This window comes from Elephantulus edwardii, unplaced genomic scaffold (genome assembly GCF_000299155.1).
Source record: "Elephantulus edwardii isolate Elephantulus edwardi_28Jun2011 unplaced genomic scaffold, EleEdw1.0 scaffold00134, whole genome shotgun sequence".
Taxonomy (NCBI): Eukaryota; Metazoa; Chordata; class Mammalia; order Macroscelidea; family Macroscelididae; genus Elephantulus; species Elephantulus edwardii.
In genome coordinates this window covers 5476015-5492848 of record NW_006399884.1, presented here as the reverse complement: position 1 = coordinate 5492848, position 16834 = coordinate 5476015, and the positions used below count along the sequence as shown (strand labels likewise).

Here is a 16834-nt window from a genome sequence, read left to right as displayed (position 1 = left end):
CACCTCCCTGTGTTACTGCTCACCTTCTTCGCCTGAATATTTTTCAGCTCAAGTTGAGCCATGAAAGTGATTTCAGTTACACTCACATGCCAGCCATCCACATACCAGCTCCCCTTCTGGTCACTCTGAAGGGTGACTAAAGCCTTGAGGGTTCTGAGAGGTTCTAAGGTGGAATTTCTTAGCACTGTTTGCAAAAGGGTGGCATTGTTGTTGTTGTTGTTGTTGATGATGATGATTGCCCACGACTTATAGCAACTCTGTGAACAAAAGACCTGAAGCCTCTCTTTAACTGTCATTTCTCCAAGTTCATAGAGTTTCCAGAAGCATGTGGTTTAGGAAGTAGATGCCACTCCTGTTTCCAAACCTGTCTTAAACTAGAAGCTCCACCAAACACTGTCCACCATGGGCAGCTATTATGGCATTTGAGACCCCAGTGGTACAAGGTTCAGTGTCACAGCAAACCCAGGTTACCTCAGCACATAAATTGATAGAAATGTGATATACAGCTTAGAAAAATGCTCCTCCAAAATGTAGTAACAAGGGATTAAAAGGGGCCCAACTTTTAAATACAAGGGCCCACCAGGAGGTCTTGTTGACTCTAAAAAAGAGGCTTAAATTAAAAAAAAACAACCAAACATTCTACAATAATCCTCAATCAAAACAAGAGAGCCTGTCATTCAGAGTTCATTCACTTCACCCAATCTTCAAAATGGAGACAAAGGCTTGGCCTTAAATGCAAGTGTCCTCCTGGAGGTCTTATTGACTCTAAACAATAGACTTCAATAAAAACAAGCAAACAATCCACAGAGATCCTCAACCAAAACAAGAGCACCATCTTACAGAGTCCATCTGCTTCATCCAAGTCCAAAACAGACAAGGGCTTGGTATTGTATGCAGTTGTTGCTGTTAAGTGCCATCTATTATTGACCGTATAAACAGAAGACTTAAAACTTGTTCTATAACTGTTGTCCTTTCTCTAAGTTCATAGAGTTTCCACAGGCATGTTTAAGAAGTAGATGCCATTCCTGCTTCCAAGACTGTCTTAGTCTGTGAGCTCTACCAAACATTGTCAACCATGTGTAACCATTATGGCACATGACATACCAATAATATAACGTTCAGTACCACAGCAATCCAAAGTTACTTCAATACAGAAAAATGACAGCACAGCACTTTACAACTTGTTGTTGTTGTTGTTATGTGCCATCGAGTCGCCTGCGACTCATAGCGACCCTATGTACAACAGCCCTAAACTCCACTCTGTCCTGTGCCAATCGCACTGTCTCTGACACTCCCATCCCAATTATCCCAGTCACTGAATCAATCCACCTCATAGAGGGCCTTCCTCTCCTGCGCCGTCCCTCCACCCTCCCAAGCATGATGTCCCTCTCTAAGGACCGGTCTCTCCTCACAACATGTCCAAAGTAAGTTAGACGGAGCCTCAGAATCCTTGCCTCCAAGGAGCCACCCGGTTTAACCCTCTCCAGGACAAATCTGTTTGTTTTCCTAGCAGTCCATGGTATTCTCAATACTCTTCTCCAGCACCACAGCTCAAAGGCATCAATTCTCCTTCTATCCTCCTTGGTCATTGTCCAACTCTCTGATGCATAACAGGTGATTGCAAAGACCATGGCCTGTATCAGACGCACCTTAGTCTCCAGAGAGACACCACTGCTCTTCAGCACTTTGGAGAGGTCCTTAACAGCAGACTTTCCCATGGCAATGCACCTTTTAATTTCCTGGCTGCTGGTGCCAAGACTGTTGACTATGGAGCCAAGCAAACTAAAGCTGTGTACAATCTCAATCTCTTCACCATCCATCCTGATGCTGCCAATTGGTCCAGTGGTGAGAATCTTTGTCTTCTTGACATTGAGCCTTAATCCATATTGTAGGCTGCAGTCCTTGACACTCTGCAGCAGGCGCTTCAGGTCCTCCTCAGTTTCAGCAAGCAGGGTTGTGTCATCCGCATAACACAGATTGTTGATAATTCGTCCACCAATCTTGACCCCTCATCTTGAACTCCTCATAGAGCCCAGCCTCCCGGATAATCTTTCTGCATATAGGTTGAAAAGGTATGGAGATAGGATGCATCCCTGGTGTACGCCCTTCCCAATTTTGAACCATGCAGTGTTCCCTTGCTCTGTTCTGACGACTGCCTCCTGGTCCAAGTACTTAGGAGTGTTCATTTAAAAACAGTTAAAACCAGGCCCAAAGGTCACAGGCCCTCCAGTGCAAATTAATTTTAAAAGGCACGCCCCTGAATGAAGCTCTCATTGGTTTTCAACAAGAGGCTTCTTGCCAGCCTAAAACAAACAAACAAACACCAAAAAACAAACAAACAAAAAACAAAACAATCCAGAGCCTGTCTCCAACTGACACAGAAGACTCACTGTCAAAGCCACACAGGCTGCAGGCCCATGCATTAGGCTCTAAGCAAGAGACAAAGAGAAAGCTCGCAGAGTGGGCCTGCTTTCTCTCAAAGGCCCTATCTGCAAAAAACTTTTCAAGCACCATTTATGCAGGTGGACACTGCACAATGAGGAAGGCAGGAGAACAGACCCATTTGAACTGTGGTGGTGATGGTGAGGCATTTTAAACACCTCACAGACCCTTCCAGAAGAATACACAAGTCAGCCTTACCTGAAATACAGCCAGAATGCTCCTTAGAAGCGAGGATGAGGAGACTTTGTCCATCTGCTTTAGGCAAATCCTTAGAAAGCCCACGGGCAAGACAAAGGCATCCTGTGGTGAGAAAGAGAGGACGAGGAGATAGGTGGACGCAGGAGCCACCACACGCACACCTACCCGGTGCAGTGCCAGGCAGTGTGAGGCAGTGCTATGTTCTGTGGTGCTTTCAGCCAACATGGGCTGGAACTGTCTCATCAGCATCTCAAACAAGAGCTTTGCATATTGTCTTCAGGTGGGAGAAGTGGACTTCACAGGAAAGTTGAATCACAGTTTACAAGGGCTTGAGCTTAGGAGCCAGAGAGAGGACAGTGAGAAGGGTAAGAGATTTAGATTGAGATGTCTGTGTTAGGAGGGGGCCAACTGGGGATGAAGAAGGGATGAGAGCAGAAGGCACTTCAGAAGCAGATAATGTCTTCTTTCGCTAGATGTTTTCTTCTTTCCCAACCTACCGAGCCATCAATGGAAATATAGAAGGAAATAAGGCCTGGCCCTGGGTCCTCCTTACAGTCTCTGCTGTGCTCAAGCCCATTGTCTCACTGAATCACCTTGTTGAGGGTCTCATTTTTTGGTGACCCTCTACTTTCCCAAGCATTATGTTCTCCTCCAGGTACTGGGCCTTCCTGATAAAGTCTCCAAAGCACTTGAGGCCAAATCTTGCCATTCTTGCTCCTGGCTGCATTCCCTCCAAGCTATCATCTGTTCTCATAGTTTGTGGTGTGGTTGATAATATCGTCTCGCTTTCACATTCATGTGAAGGAGGCAACTGAAAAGACCATGGCTTGGGTCAGCAGCCCTTAAGTCATCAGAGTGATGTCTTTTCTTTTGAAGGTCTTAAAGAAGCCTTTTGTAACAGATTTGCCCACATCTGAGGATCAACACTCTACCTTCCAGTCAGTGAAGATGATGGGACTGTTATAACTCTGGTCTCTGTGGTGAGGTGAGCAAACTCCTTAGCTGAGAGTATTAGCATCATAGTTGTTGTTGGGGTGAGGTACTGCTGAGTTCACCACAATCCATAGTGATCCTGTGCCATCCTTACCTCCTCTGATATACTTGAGCCCACCGTTACATTCACTGTATCAATCCATCTCACCCAGGATCTGCCACTTCCTTGCTGACTCTCCACCTTTCTAAGCATGAAGTCCCTTTCCAAGAACTGCTTCTTCTTGAGAAGATGCCTAAAGTTAGGTGAGATGAAGTTGTGCCATCCTTGCCTCCAAGGAGCACCCTGTTTGTATTTTCTCCAAGACATGATTGCCATTTTGGCAGTCTCTGGGGTATTCCGTACTCTTTAACACAATTCAAAGGCACCAGTTCTTCTGTCATCCTTACTCGCTGTTCCAACATTCAGATACATTGGGAGCAATTGGAAAGACCACGGGTTGGATCAGGCTCACTTTGGCATCAACGGCAGAGGCAAAAGTGGGATACAGGACAGGAAAGAGGAGAGATGGAGATAAGAGGCAGCAAAAGAATAAGGAGAGGGAGAGAGGAAGGATGGCTCTGGGGGTGGTGGTGCTGGGAGGATTTTGCAGCGTGTGGGGGCAGTGATGACTCAGAGGCAGAACTTCCCCCTCATCCTGGGAGGTCGAGGCTCAGTTCCCAGGTAGCTTCCGGTGCAGCCAGTACTCATATGTCTTTGCTGTAATGCTGAGCAGGTCTTATCAGAGATTCCACACTAAGACAGACTAGGAAGAAAGGCTTGGCAACCTTCTGAAAATGAGCTTGGGAAAACTTGACAGCTCCCAACAGCTTGTTCTGTGCTGGTTGGGGTTGCTGTGGGTCAGGGGCTGACTCAATGTGGCTAACAGTGTTTCTGACTTTACCTGTCTAGCATGAAGGTAGGGATGCCACATTGGCAGCCAGCTGCACAGCTGGGTATCAGAAATGGGAGCAGAAGCCAGTATTGTCCGTACAGTGAAGTGGATCCCTGATACATCAGACCTGGGATCTTTCTCTTCCCTAAAGGCCGTCCAAGCACACGTGCTTCTGCAGATGCACAGACTCACCTCCCCACAACAGAGCTGCAAGCTGGCCAGCCATAGGTGGAGGAGGAACAACCAAACACTCTTCGAACCTAGAGTTGCCCCCATCCTGAGATCACCTTTTAGTCAAAGGAGAGTTAGCCCTCTCCTGACAAGTGAACAATATTCATCAGAGCAATCAACCCCATGATGCTTGGGAGGCATCATTTTCCCCAAGACAAAGCTCAAAAGGCAGAAAAGGACTGGAAAGAAAGACAAATGGAAATGGGAAACACAAGGAGGAAAGGGGAAGGGTGAGGATTGTGCTGAATGGTGAGGAATGAAATGTGTATAATTGGTTGAATGAAAAATGAATGTGCTTTGTCAACTTTCTCAGATCACATTAAAAAAGGTTGGGGAAGACTAAGGAAGATGGGATAAATTATGCATACTGCATTGAAACAGAAGAGAGAGAGAACTGCTTAAAAGGGATATATGATTAGGTATTATTGTCATGACAGGAGTCCAGAACGAAGGCTGCATAGTGGAGTAGACTTGGCTGGAGGAATTGTATAGCAATGAAGGAATTTTTCTTTTACTTTTCAAAGAGAAGAAAGAACTGGAGGGGAGGAGTGGGTAGGGAGAAAAGTACAACAATGAATGAATATAAATTCAAAATCTATGTAAATTTTCATTAAAATTAATAATAATAAAAAATTAAAAAAATTTTAATCTGTTTTGGAAAACATTGTGTTCAAATTTTGTAAATAAACTAATATAATAAAAAAAGAACAAAATTAAAAGTAAAAAAGTGAACTGCAACTCACTTCCACCCAATTTATATATTAATAATTTGCTCTAAAAAACCATACACAGCTGGATATAGTACTCCCTCTCTCTCTAAGGGCATCCCTAGTGGCTCAGTGATTAAGCACTTGGCTGTTTAACCAAAAGGTCCAAGTCCATCTTGCTCTGCAGGAGGAAAATGAGGCAGCCTGTTTCTGTAACGATTACATCATCAAAAACTCTGTGGGCAGTTCTTTTAGGTCCTGCAAGGGTCACTATGAGTTACAACAGACTTGACAGCAGTAGATTTTCCTTCCCTCCAATACATCTTTCTTGACTTCAAAACATTCTAAGACTTTAAAACCAGAACAACTAGATGATGCCCAGCTAACATTACTGATCACTCTTTAGGAGATCAGATTTGAAGATTCTGGACAAAGTGGGAGAAAAAACTGGGGACAAAATTAAAAATCATAAAAACAGTAAGTCTGACAGAGACTGGTGGAACCTCTGAGTTTCTGATCCCAAGTCACCCAGCAAGCTTGGGGGCTGGACTCAATCCCTAGAGTGAACTTTAAGCCAAATAATAGACAGGACTGGACCAATTGGTAGCATCAGGATGGATGGCGAAGAGATTGAGATTGTTTACAGCTTCAGTTTGCTCAGCTCCACAGTCAACACTCTTGGCACCAGCAGTCAGGAAATCAAAAAACGTATTGCGATGGGAAAGTCTGCTGTTAGGGACCTCTCTAAAGTACTCAAGAGCAATGGTGTCTCTTTGGAGATGAAGGTGCACCTGATACAGGCCATGGTCTTTGCAATCACTTGTTATGCATCAGAGAGTTAGACAATGACTAGGGAGGACAGAAGGAGAATTGATGCCTTTGAGCTGTGGTGCTGGAGAAGAGTATTGAATGTACCATGGACTGCCAAGAAAACAAACAGATTCATCCTAGAGAGGGTTAAACCAGGCTACTCCTTGGAGACAAAGATTCTGGGGCTTCGTCTGACATACTTTGGCATGTTGCAAGGAGAGACAGGTCTTTGGAGAGGGACATCATGCTGGGTAGAGTAGAGGGACAGCGCAGGAGGGGAAGACCCTCTATGAGGTGGACTGATTCAGTGACTGGGGTAATCGGGATGGGTGTGTCAGAGGCAATGCGATTAGCACAGGATAGAGCAGGGTTTAGGGTTGTTGTACATAGGGTCGCTATGAGTCGCAAACGACTGGACTGCACATAACAACAACATACTGTAATCAGTAACATCAGGAAAGTAATCAGACCTTAGAATAATTGACCATAAGAGATCAAAGGGCAGCATTTGCCCAGAGATAAAACTCAAGAAGGCAGGAAAGGGTAGGAAAAAAGGAGAAATGAAAACAGGAAACACATGGAGGAAGTGGGAAGAATGCTTTATATCATGGAGATTGCCATCACTGACATGGAACAGAATGAGAATGAATCGTTACTTAGAAAATAAATTTGCTCTGTAAATAATTCCACAAATCACAATAAAATGTTAAAAGTAAACCCCAACCAAGCCAACCAATGAACTACACTAGCTGCCTTCAAGTCACTGTGAGACCCATAGAGATCCCTGTGTGTCATAGTAGCCTTGTGCTCAGTAAAGTTTTCTTTAACTGATTTTTCTAAAGGAGTTTGCCAGGCCTTTCTTCCAAAGCACATCTGGGTAGATGCAAACAACCAGCTTTGTGATTAGCAGCCCAGAGCCCCTCTCTTGTCCTTGACGCCGCAGAGGAAGTCAGCACAGGTCACACACGCAGAGTAATGCTGGGAAAGGCCTGGCTTGTTTTTTCTTCTAATTTTCTCTTCTGATATGTGTTACTTATCCACAGAGAGCTGGCCTGCCTGGGAGATGGAGTTATCAGGCCACATTTTCAGTTGTCTGAAGAGCAATGTGGACGTTGTAAAAGTCTTCCATGAAGGACTAATGGGAGGAGAGAACACTTGAGTATATGGCAGTGGGGGAGCAGTGTATGTGGGTGATGAGCTGCCTGGGGTGTGACAGAGCAGAAGTGTGTCCACCTGTGGTGACACAGCAGTTTGTAACTGGTCTCCCTGCTGTGAAGTAGGTCAAGGTGCTAGGAGCTGGACTGCCCTGTAACTGCTCCTCCTGAGAGGAGGAGACAGCTTGGGGCCGACTGGCTGGGCTCACCAGTTGACCGTGGTCCACAGCTTGGTCATAGGACCAAGCCTGGGTCCCCATTTCTTTTTCTTCATTTTTTTGGGTGGGAGGTACCTAATGACTTTATCTGAAGGAATGATACAAATGAAAGAACTTAGGTGGGTATTTTGGTACAATTTATAGAAAAGGTAAAAAAATAAACAAGACATACAGGTGGCCTGGTAGTGCTGACGGAGTCACCCCCCCGTGGCTGTGGGGAAGTTGGGCTAAAGCTTCGCTCAGCTCTCGCCATCACTGTCTCCCAGAGTGTGCTTGTCAAAGAGGTACTCGGCCAGGCCCGAGTCTGGGGCGCCCATCTTGCGCAAGTTGATTACCAGTCATCCAGTTGTTTGATGGATTTGACCTGCTCATCCAGGTAATGCGTCTCAATGAAGTCACATAAATGAGGGTCATTCTTGTCGGTGGTCAGTTTGCGCAGCTCCAGTAGGGACTGATTCACACTTTTCTCAAGTGTAGTGCACACTCCATTGCATTCAGCCTACTCTCCCAGTCATCCTGATCTGGTTTCTTGATGTCCTGAAGGAAGATGTGGCCACCTCGCTGGTTCTGCAGTTTCATCAATTTCTCAGCATGTGCCCTCTACTCATGGCGTTGGTGGAGAAAATATTTGGCAAAATTTTTCAAAGCCACATCATCATGGTGGAAGAAGTAAGACATGGAGGCGTAGAACTCAAGGTTGATCTGATGGTTGATGGCGGCCCCTGAGTCCTAGTTGTAGTTCTGGGCACCTGCAAAGGGGACATGGTCACCAAGGTGGTGGCGGAGAGGTGGAGGCTGCATGGCGCTCCAGCTGAGGGGAGGACCTTGGGGTGTCCGGGGTGCTCATGGGAGGAGGTGGCAGAAAACTAGCTGGGAATGACCAACGGGGGAGACGCTGGCGAGCGCTGGGCTCCGTCCAAGCACTGTTGAAGCCGGGGAACACAGTGACTGCGAAGACCATCTCCGCGTTTCTTTCGTCACTGGCTCCATACCCAGGTTGATTTCTCCAGGCTTTGGACTAGATTGTTCCTGGGACAGTTCTTTGACCTTCAGAGAGAATGTTCCCAAACCGTACCTTCCCTAAATCCTTCCAGTCTCCTTCTGATTAGTGATGTGGCTTCTTTAGCTCCGAGCTCTGGTGGAATATGCTTTGAATATCAGATTGATAACCCAGAGGCTGATGGTTCTAATCCACCAGCAGCTCCTTGGGAGAAAGAAGGCTACCCTTCTCTAGGGAAGAGTCACAGTCTCAGAAACACGATGGAGGAATCCTGAGTCACACTTGACTCAATGGCAGTGGGTGTAGCTTTTGGTTTTCCTTCTCACCAGACTAACTTCATATTTTAACTTCACGTTTTAAAATTCCACTGCCCTTCTTAAAATTGTGACATTATGTTTATTGTAAGAGTATGGAATGAGGGTTACAGAGTGGATTATATTTGGGGTTAGGGGTGTGGTTGGGGGTTGTGCGGGGGGAGATTGTGTACCAATGAGGGGGTTTTTCTTTTGCTTTTCAAGGAGAGGAGGAAATGGGGGGAGGGGTTTGTGCGGGGAGAAGGGTGCAACAATGAATGAATGGATTCCAAAATCTCTGTAGATGTTCATTGAAATTATATATATATATATATGTATATATATATATATGTGTGTATATATATATATATATATATATATATATATGTGTGTATATATATATATATATATATATATATATCATATATAGTGACTGTGACTTGAGTGAAAGTTCGAGAGCCAACTGGCTTTCCATTCAGCTGTTTACACTGCTTTTGGTTCATGACGCTGGTTGCAATCCTTGCATTGTTGCCACACTCTTCCCCCTTCATCCCTGCTTCTAGTTGTTATTAGTCCTTCTGTCCTACCTTCCCTGCCTTCAGAGGTTTACCTCTGGAAAATGCTGCCTCCTGATCTCTTGTGGGCAAGTCCTCTAAGGAGTGAGCATCTCTCTGGTATTACTGCTCACCTTATTGACCTGTGTTATTTGTTAGATGAAAAGCTGAGCTAACTTGGGTGATTTTGTTGCCGTTTTTTTTTTTGTTGTTCAGGCTGGAAGAGTGACTTTTGTTGTTGTTATGAACCATCGAGTTGGAACGGACCCATAGCTGACCCTCCAGTGGGTTTTCAGAGGCTTAAAGCACGGGAGGAGATTGCCCATCCTTCTCCCACAGTGCGGCTGGTTGATTAGAACTGTGTGCCTTCAGGATTGCAGCATAGATTCTTACCAGGAGGCCACCAAAGCTCCCCTCCCACCTGGAAAAATGACTAAGGACCATAATTTTGGGTTGACCTTCACTGTGGCTAATTAGCATCCTTCTTTCTTTCATTAGAAGCAGGAGTGGCATCCACTTCTTAAACAAAGTGCCTCTGGAAACTATGAATTTTGATAAATGACAACAGTTACAGAAGGGCTTCAGGCCTTTTGTTCATAGGGTCGCTATGAGTCATTCTCGACTTGATGGCAATTGTCAATAACAACAGCACTTTCTCTCTACCCATGTCTCATCTGAGGTGGGCAGCTCTTAGGGCAGCAGACTCTCCTGAGGTTCTTTGTCCCACCTTCCCAGTGTTGGGTCATCAGAGGTCCTCAATGTTCTCCACCATACATTTCAATGAATCATGAGATAGATGGCTTTGCTGTTTGTCTCAGTTGCCTGCTGCTGCTATAACAAAAAAGACCACAAGTAGGTGGGTTTGAAGACAGAGTTTTATAATCTCACAGGCTTGTAGGACAGGCATCTAAATCCAGGGCACAGCTGAGAAAGGTTCTTTCTCTGTTTGTTTCACTCCTCACACTTTCTCTGGGGGTCTGCAGGAAGATTCTGGAATTCCTGAACATTTCTAATGTTCCTTGACTCCTTGTAGATGTAACCTCACATGACATCTGTCTTTCCTGTGTGTGTATATGTGTGAGCGGGTTCAGGACGCAGCCTTCTCCGGCGTGACCTTGCTAACAAAACCAAAGAAAAAAGCCCAATTTTCATGCAGGATCATATCCATAAGTAGGGGTAGGTCTTCAATGTTGCTTTTTTTTTGGGGGGGGGGTACAATACAACTCAGAACACTGTTATTTTAAGTGCCATGCTCATGTAAATCAAAACCAACCCAAAATCCTGCCATCAAGTGGATTCCAAGTCACAGTGAGCCTGTAGGACTGAGTGTAGGTATCCGTTGGGGCTTCAAAGTCTGTCGCTTTTATAGCAGCAGACTGCCACATCTTTCTTCCCTGAGAGCAGCTGGTGGGTGTGAACCACTGATCTTTTGGTTAGCCCAAAAATCAACACCATTTCACTGAGGATTTATGGCAGGACATTTTGTTGTTGTTTGGTGCCATTGAGTATGACTCATAGCAATCCTATGGACACAGACCTGAACCCTGTTCTATCCAGTGCCATCCTTATTATTTCTGACCCACTTGAGTCCAATGCTGCAGTCATTGTGTCAATCTACCTGGTTGAGGATATTCTATTTTTCACTGACTCTCTAGCTTTCCAAGCATGATGTCATTCTCCAAAGAATAGCCTCTCTTAACAACATGTTAAAAGTATGTGAAATGAAGCTTCATCATCCTTGTCTCCAAGAAGCCCTCTGGCTGCACTTTTCCCAAGACATGTCTATTTGTTCTTTTGGTAGTCTATGGGATATTAAGTACTCTTCTCTAGCACCACAACTCAAAGACATCAATTCTTCTTCTGCCATCCTTATCCATTATCCAGCTCTCAGATCCATAGCCTGAATGAGGTGCACTTTAGTCTTTGAGCTGATGTCTTTGCTTTCCAGTATTTTGGAGAGGTCCATGACAGTTAACTTCCCCAAAGCAATGTTGTTTTGTGCCATTGAATCGCTTGCAACTCACAGCTACCCTATGTACAACATCTCTGAACCCTGCTCTATCCTGAGCCAACCTTATCATCTCTGACACACCTACCCTCATTACCCCAGTCACTGAGTTCAGTCCATCTCATCCAGGTCCTTCCTCTCTTGATATGTCCCTCTACCCTCCCAAGCATGATGTTCCTCTCCAAGGACTGGTTCCTCCTTGCAACATGCCCAAGGTATGTCACACGAAGTTTCAGAGTCCTTGCCTCCAAAGAGTAGCCTGGTGTCACCCACTCTAGGATGAAACTGTTTGTTCTCCTAGCAGTCCTTGGTTTATTCAATACTCTTCTCCAGCACCACAGATCAAAGAAATAAATTCTCTTTCTATGATCCCTAGTCATTGTCCAGCTTTCTGATGCATAGCATGTAATTTCAAAGACTATGGCCTGAATCAGGCACCTTAGTCTCCAAACTGACATCATTGCTCTTCAGTATTCTGGAGAAGTTCCTGACAACAGATTTCCCCAATGCAATTGCTGACTGCTGGTCCCAAAAACGTTTATTGTGGAGCCAAGAAAACTAAAGCTGTTAACAATCTCAGTCTCTTCATCTATCACGATGCTGCCAACTGGCCCAGTGGTGAGAATCTTTGTTTTCTTGATGTTGAGCTTCAATCCATATTAAAGGCTACAGTCCTTGACCTTCTGCAGCAAGTGCTTCAGGTCTTCTTCGGTTTCAGCAAGCAAAGTTGTGTCATCTGCATAACACAGGTTGTTGAATACATCTCCTAAGTCTACTGACAGTTTGTAACAAGGATGTTGATTGTTGATCCAAGAAATATGAAATAATTGACAACTTCAATCCTTTTTCCATCTATCCTGATGTTGTCTGTTGGTTCCATGGTGAGCACCTTGGTTTTTTTGTTTTATGTTGAAATGTATTCCATAGTGAAGGCTGTAGTTCTTGATCTTCTGCAGCAGGCATTTAAAGTCCTTCTTACTTTCAGCAAGCCAGGCTGTGCCATCTGCATAACACCGATTATTGATAACTCTTCTTCCCATCCTGATGTCAGACGCCTCTTCATAGAGTTGAGCTTCATGACTTACTTCCTTAGCATACAGATTGAATAGGTATGGAAAAAGGACACATCCCTGAATCATTCCCTTTCAGATATTAAGCCATGCAGTTTTCCCTTGCTATTTTGCCCCAAGAAGGGCAACAACTTCTTGATCTAGATATGTTGTTGTTGTCATGTGTGGTCAAGTCTCTTGCAACTCATAGCAACCCTATGTACGACAGCCCTGAAACCTGCTCTTTCCTGTGCCAACTTTACTCTCTGACAAACTTACTCACATTACCTCAGTCACTGTATCAATTAATCTCATCGATGGTCTTCCTCTCTTTCTCTGTCCCTCCACTCTTCCAAGCATGATGTTTCTCTCCAAGGACTGGTCCCTCTTTGCAACATGCCTAAAGTATGTCAGATGAAACCTCAGAATCCTTGCCTCCAAAGAGCAGTCTGGCTTCACCCTCCTTAGGACAAACCTGTTTGTTCTCCTGGCAGACCAATTTATTCAACACTCTTCTCCAGCACCACAGCTCAAAGGCATCAATTCTCTTCTATCATCTCTAGTCCTTGTCCAGCTCTCTGACACACAGCAAGCAATTGCGAAGCCTCTGGCCTGCATCAGGCACACTTTAGTCTCCAGACGGACATTGTTGCTCTTCAGTATTCTGGAGAGGTCCCTGACAGCCAACTTTCCCAATGTAATTAGTCTCTTGATTTCCTGGCTGCTGGTATGAAGAGTGTTGATTGTAGAGCCAAGAAAAATAAAGCTGTTAACAATCTCAATCTCTTCATCATCTGTCATGATGCTGCCAATTGACCCAGTGGTGAAAATCTTTGTTTTCCTGATGCTGAGCTTCAATCCTTATTGAAGGCTGCAGTCCTTGACCTTCTGCAGTCAGTGCTTCAGGTCCTCCTGAGTTTCAGAAAGCAGGGTTGTGTCATCTGCATAATTCAGGTTGTTGATGAATCTTCCTCCGATCCTGATCTAGGTAAAGACAGCCATAATTTGTTATCATCTATACAGTCAAATGCCTTTGCATAGTCAATGAAACACAAATAGACATTCTTCTGGTATTCTCTGCTTTGAGCCAGGATCCATCAGACATCAGCAATGACATCCTGGTGCCACAGCACCTTCTAACCCCTGCCTGAACTTCTGGCATTACTCTGTCAAGGTATTGTTCCAGTCATTTTTGGAAGATCTTCACTAATTTTTTGCTCGTATATGATATTAATATTCTTTGATAATTCTGTTGATTCACCTTTCTTGGAAATGGGAACAAATTATGGATCTCTTCCAGTCAGTTGGCTAGGCAGCTCAAAGTCCTACTAATTTAAAGTCCAATTTACAAATGAAATAATTGAATTTTATTTAAGACTTTAGCTATCTCTGCTTCTCTAATCTCCAGCAATCAAGACCTTTCACAGCATCTAAAATACAGAGAAAAGGAATCTTAATTAAACAAGAAGAAATGAGATTCCGTTGTCCTTTAAAGTGATTGCAGAGCAATGCTTCTGAGGATGAGAAGGCAGGTTTAATGGAAAAGTAAAAACATTAAACATGTTTCCAACAGGGTGAGTAGGGAGCTCTGGTGACCTAATGGGTTGGGAGTTGTGCTGTCATTCTAGAGGCAGGTGGTTCAAATCCACCAGCTGCTCCTAGAGAGTAAGACAGGCAATCTTCTTCTGTGTGTATACAACCTCCGAGAACCCACTTCAGGGTGAGCTATGAGTCAATTTCAACCTGATGGCATGTGTCATGGACTTTCGTTCATAGGGTTGCTATGAGTCGTCTACGACTCCACGGCACTTAACAACAAAGAGAGAGATCAGTTGGCCTAGTGGACTGAAAGCGATGCTACCAAGCCAAAGGTGGATGACTCTAATCAGTGGCCCTAAGGCCTATTTTTCATTGTTTTTGTCCAAACAGTCTTCTAGGTCATATAGCCCTGGTGTGTCCACTTACCGTACAGAGGTAACTTGTGGTCGCTGTGAAACTGAACACTGTGACACTGATGTGTCAAATGCGATAACAGTTACCCATGGTGGACAGTATTTGATGGTGCTCCCCCATTAAAACAAGCTTGGAAGCAGGAGTGACATCCACTTCTGTAAATAGCTTACCTTTGGAAACCCTATGAACCTGAAGAAAGGATGAAAGTCTCACAGCGTTGAGGACTTTCATTCATAGGGTCGTTATGAGTACAACAACAACAATAAGTCTCAAGATGGAAGGGACTTCTGGCTATGTTGAGAGTTCTCTGTGAATGGGGATCTGCGACAATAACTCACAGTGAAGAGGGTTGCTCTGGCCCGAACACACAGAGAGGGCTGTTGGAAGCACAGGTCCTGGGTTGCCTCAGAGGACTAAACTAATCAATCCCCTGCCAGCGAATTGATTTCAACTCATGGAAACCCTGTGTTGTCAGAGGACTGCTGTCTCTCAGGGTGTTCAATAGTTGATGTTTTAGGAGCAGTTCACTTGGCCTTTCTTCTTTTTCTTTTATTTAAACTCTATTTTATTGTGATTTTGATGAAAGTTTACAGAAAAGTTGGATTTTTATTCTCTCATTGTTGCACATTTTCTTCCCTCTTTAAATGAACTTTTTTTTTTAAAAAATTGTTATTGTTGCACATTTTCTTCTGTCCCTCCTACCCATGCTCTTCTAGCCTGCCCAGCAATGTGCCTGCCTCTTGTTCCAGATTGTTGTTATACTTATCATGCCTAGTCATATATTCCTTTCAGATAGTTCTTCTCATTTGTTCTTGATTTTATTTCTATGTCCCTGATCCACCTTTAGTTGATTTTTGTGTATGGTGTGAGGTGTGGATCTTGCTTAAGTTTTCTGAAGGTAATTTGTCAAAGATCAGTTAACCATGGGTGGATGGGCTGATTTCTGGAGTCTCTGTTCTATTCCATTGATCTATGTGTCTCGCTGTACTGGTACCAAGCTGTCTTGACCATCAGGGCTGGGTAGTAGGGAGTGTGAGATCAGGGAGTATGATGCCTCCTATCTTGTTTCTCTTTTTCAGGACTGTTTTGCTTATTTGGAGTCACTTTCCATTCCAGATAAAATGTGAAATTGAATGGAATTGATATCTGTAGTGGGATTACACTGAACTTGTAAATTGCCTTTGGTAGAATTGTCATTTTCACAATATTCATTCCTCCTATCCATGAGCATGGTATGTTCTTCCATTTCTCTAGATCTCTTTTTGTTTCTTGTAGTGATGCTTTATATATTTTTTAATGTATTTTGTGTCTCTAGTTAGATTTTCTCCCAAATATTTCATCCAGTAGTTTGCTATTATAACTGGTATTGCTTTTTTTAGCTCTATTTCTATATTTTCTTTGTCACTGTGGAGACAATCTTGTACCCTGCTACTTTTCTGAATTGGTTGGCAATGTCTAATAGTTTTATTGCTGAATCTTTAGGGTTGTCTAAGTATACTATCATATCTGCATATAGAAGTAGTTTTACCTCCTTTTGCCAATTTATATGCCTCTTAGTTTCTTGTCTTGCCTTATTGCTCTCACTACTACTTCCAATACAATATTCAATAGGAGAGGTGATAGTGGGAAACTTTGCCTAGTTCCTATTCTCCAGGGGAATGCCTTTAATCTCTCTCCATTGAGAATAATGTTGGCTCTTGGTTTTACATATATGCTTTCTTCTATGTGGAAATTCCCCTCTATTCTTATTATGTTGAGTATTTTAATCAGGAAGAGCTATTGTATTTTGGTTTTTTTATTTTAATTTTTAAAAATTTTCATTGACTTTTTTTTACTTTGGAAGAATTCTTTTTTAAAATTATTAATTTCAATGAAAATTTACAGAGACTTTGGATTTCCATTCATTCATTGTTGCACTTTTTTCACCTCCCAACACTCCATCCCAGTATACTCCCCTCTTGGAAAAGTAAAAGAAAAATTCTTTCATTGTTTTACAATCCCTCTCCCCAGGTCCACTCCACTATGCAGCCTTCGCTCTGGACTCCCATTATGACAAAATTTTAATGAGAGTTTATAAAGAACTTGGATTTACAGTCTTTCATTTTTGCACACCTATTCCTCCCTACTCCCCCAGTTCATTTTTCTCTTTGAAAAAAAAATCTTTCATTATTGTACAATTTCCCCCCCCCAGTCCACTTTTTATACAGCTCTTATTCTGGACTGTTTTCATACAAATAATATCTAATCATATGTTGTATTTTGTCAAAGGCCCATTCTGCACCAACAGATAGGATCATGTGGTTCTTGTTCTTTGCTTTGTTGATGTGGTGCTGGCCTTTTTTTCTGAGGTGA

At 43.6% G+C, this 16834-nt stretch overlaps 1 pseudogene; it reads right to left on the bottom strand.

Moving 5' to 3' along the window:
- Positions 1–7864: 7864 nt before the first annotated feature.
- On the bottom strand, positions 7865–8586 carry LOC102849797 (annotated as a pseudogene).
- Positions 8587–16834: the final 8248 nt, after the last annotated feature.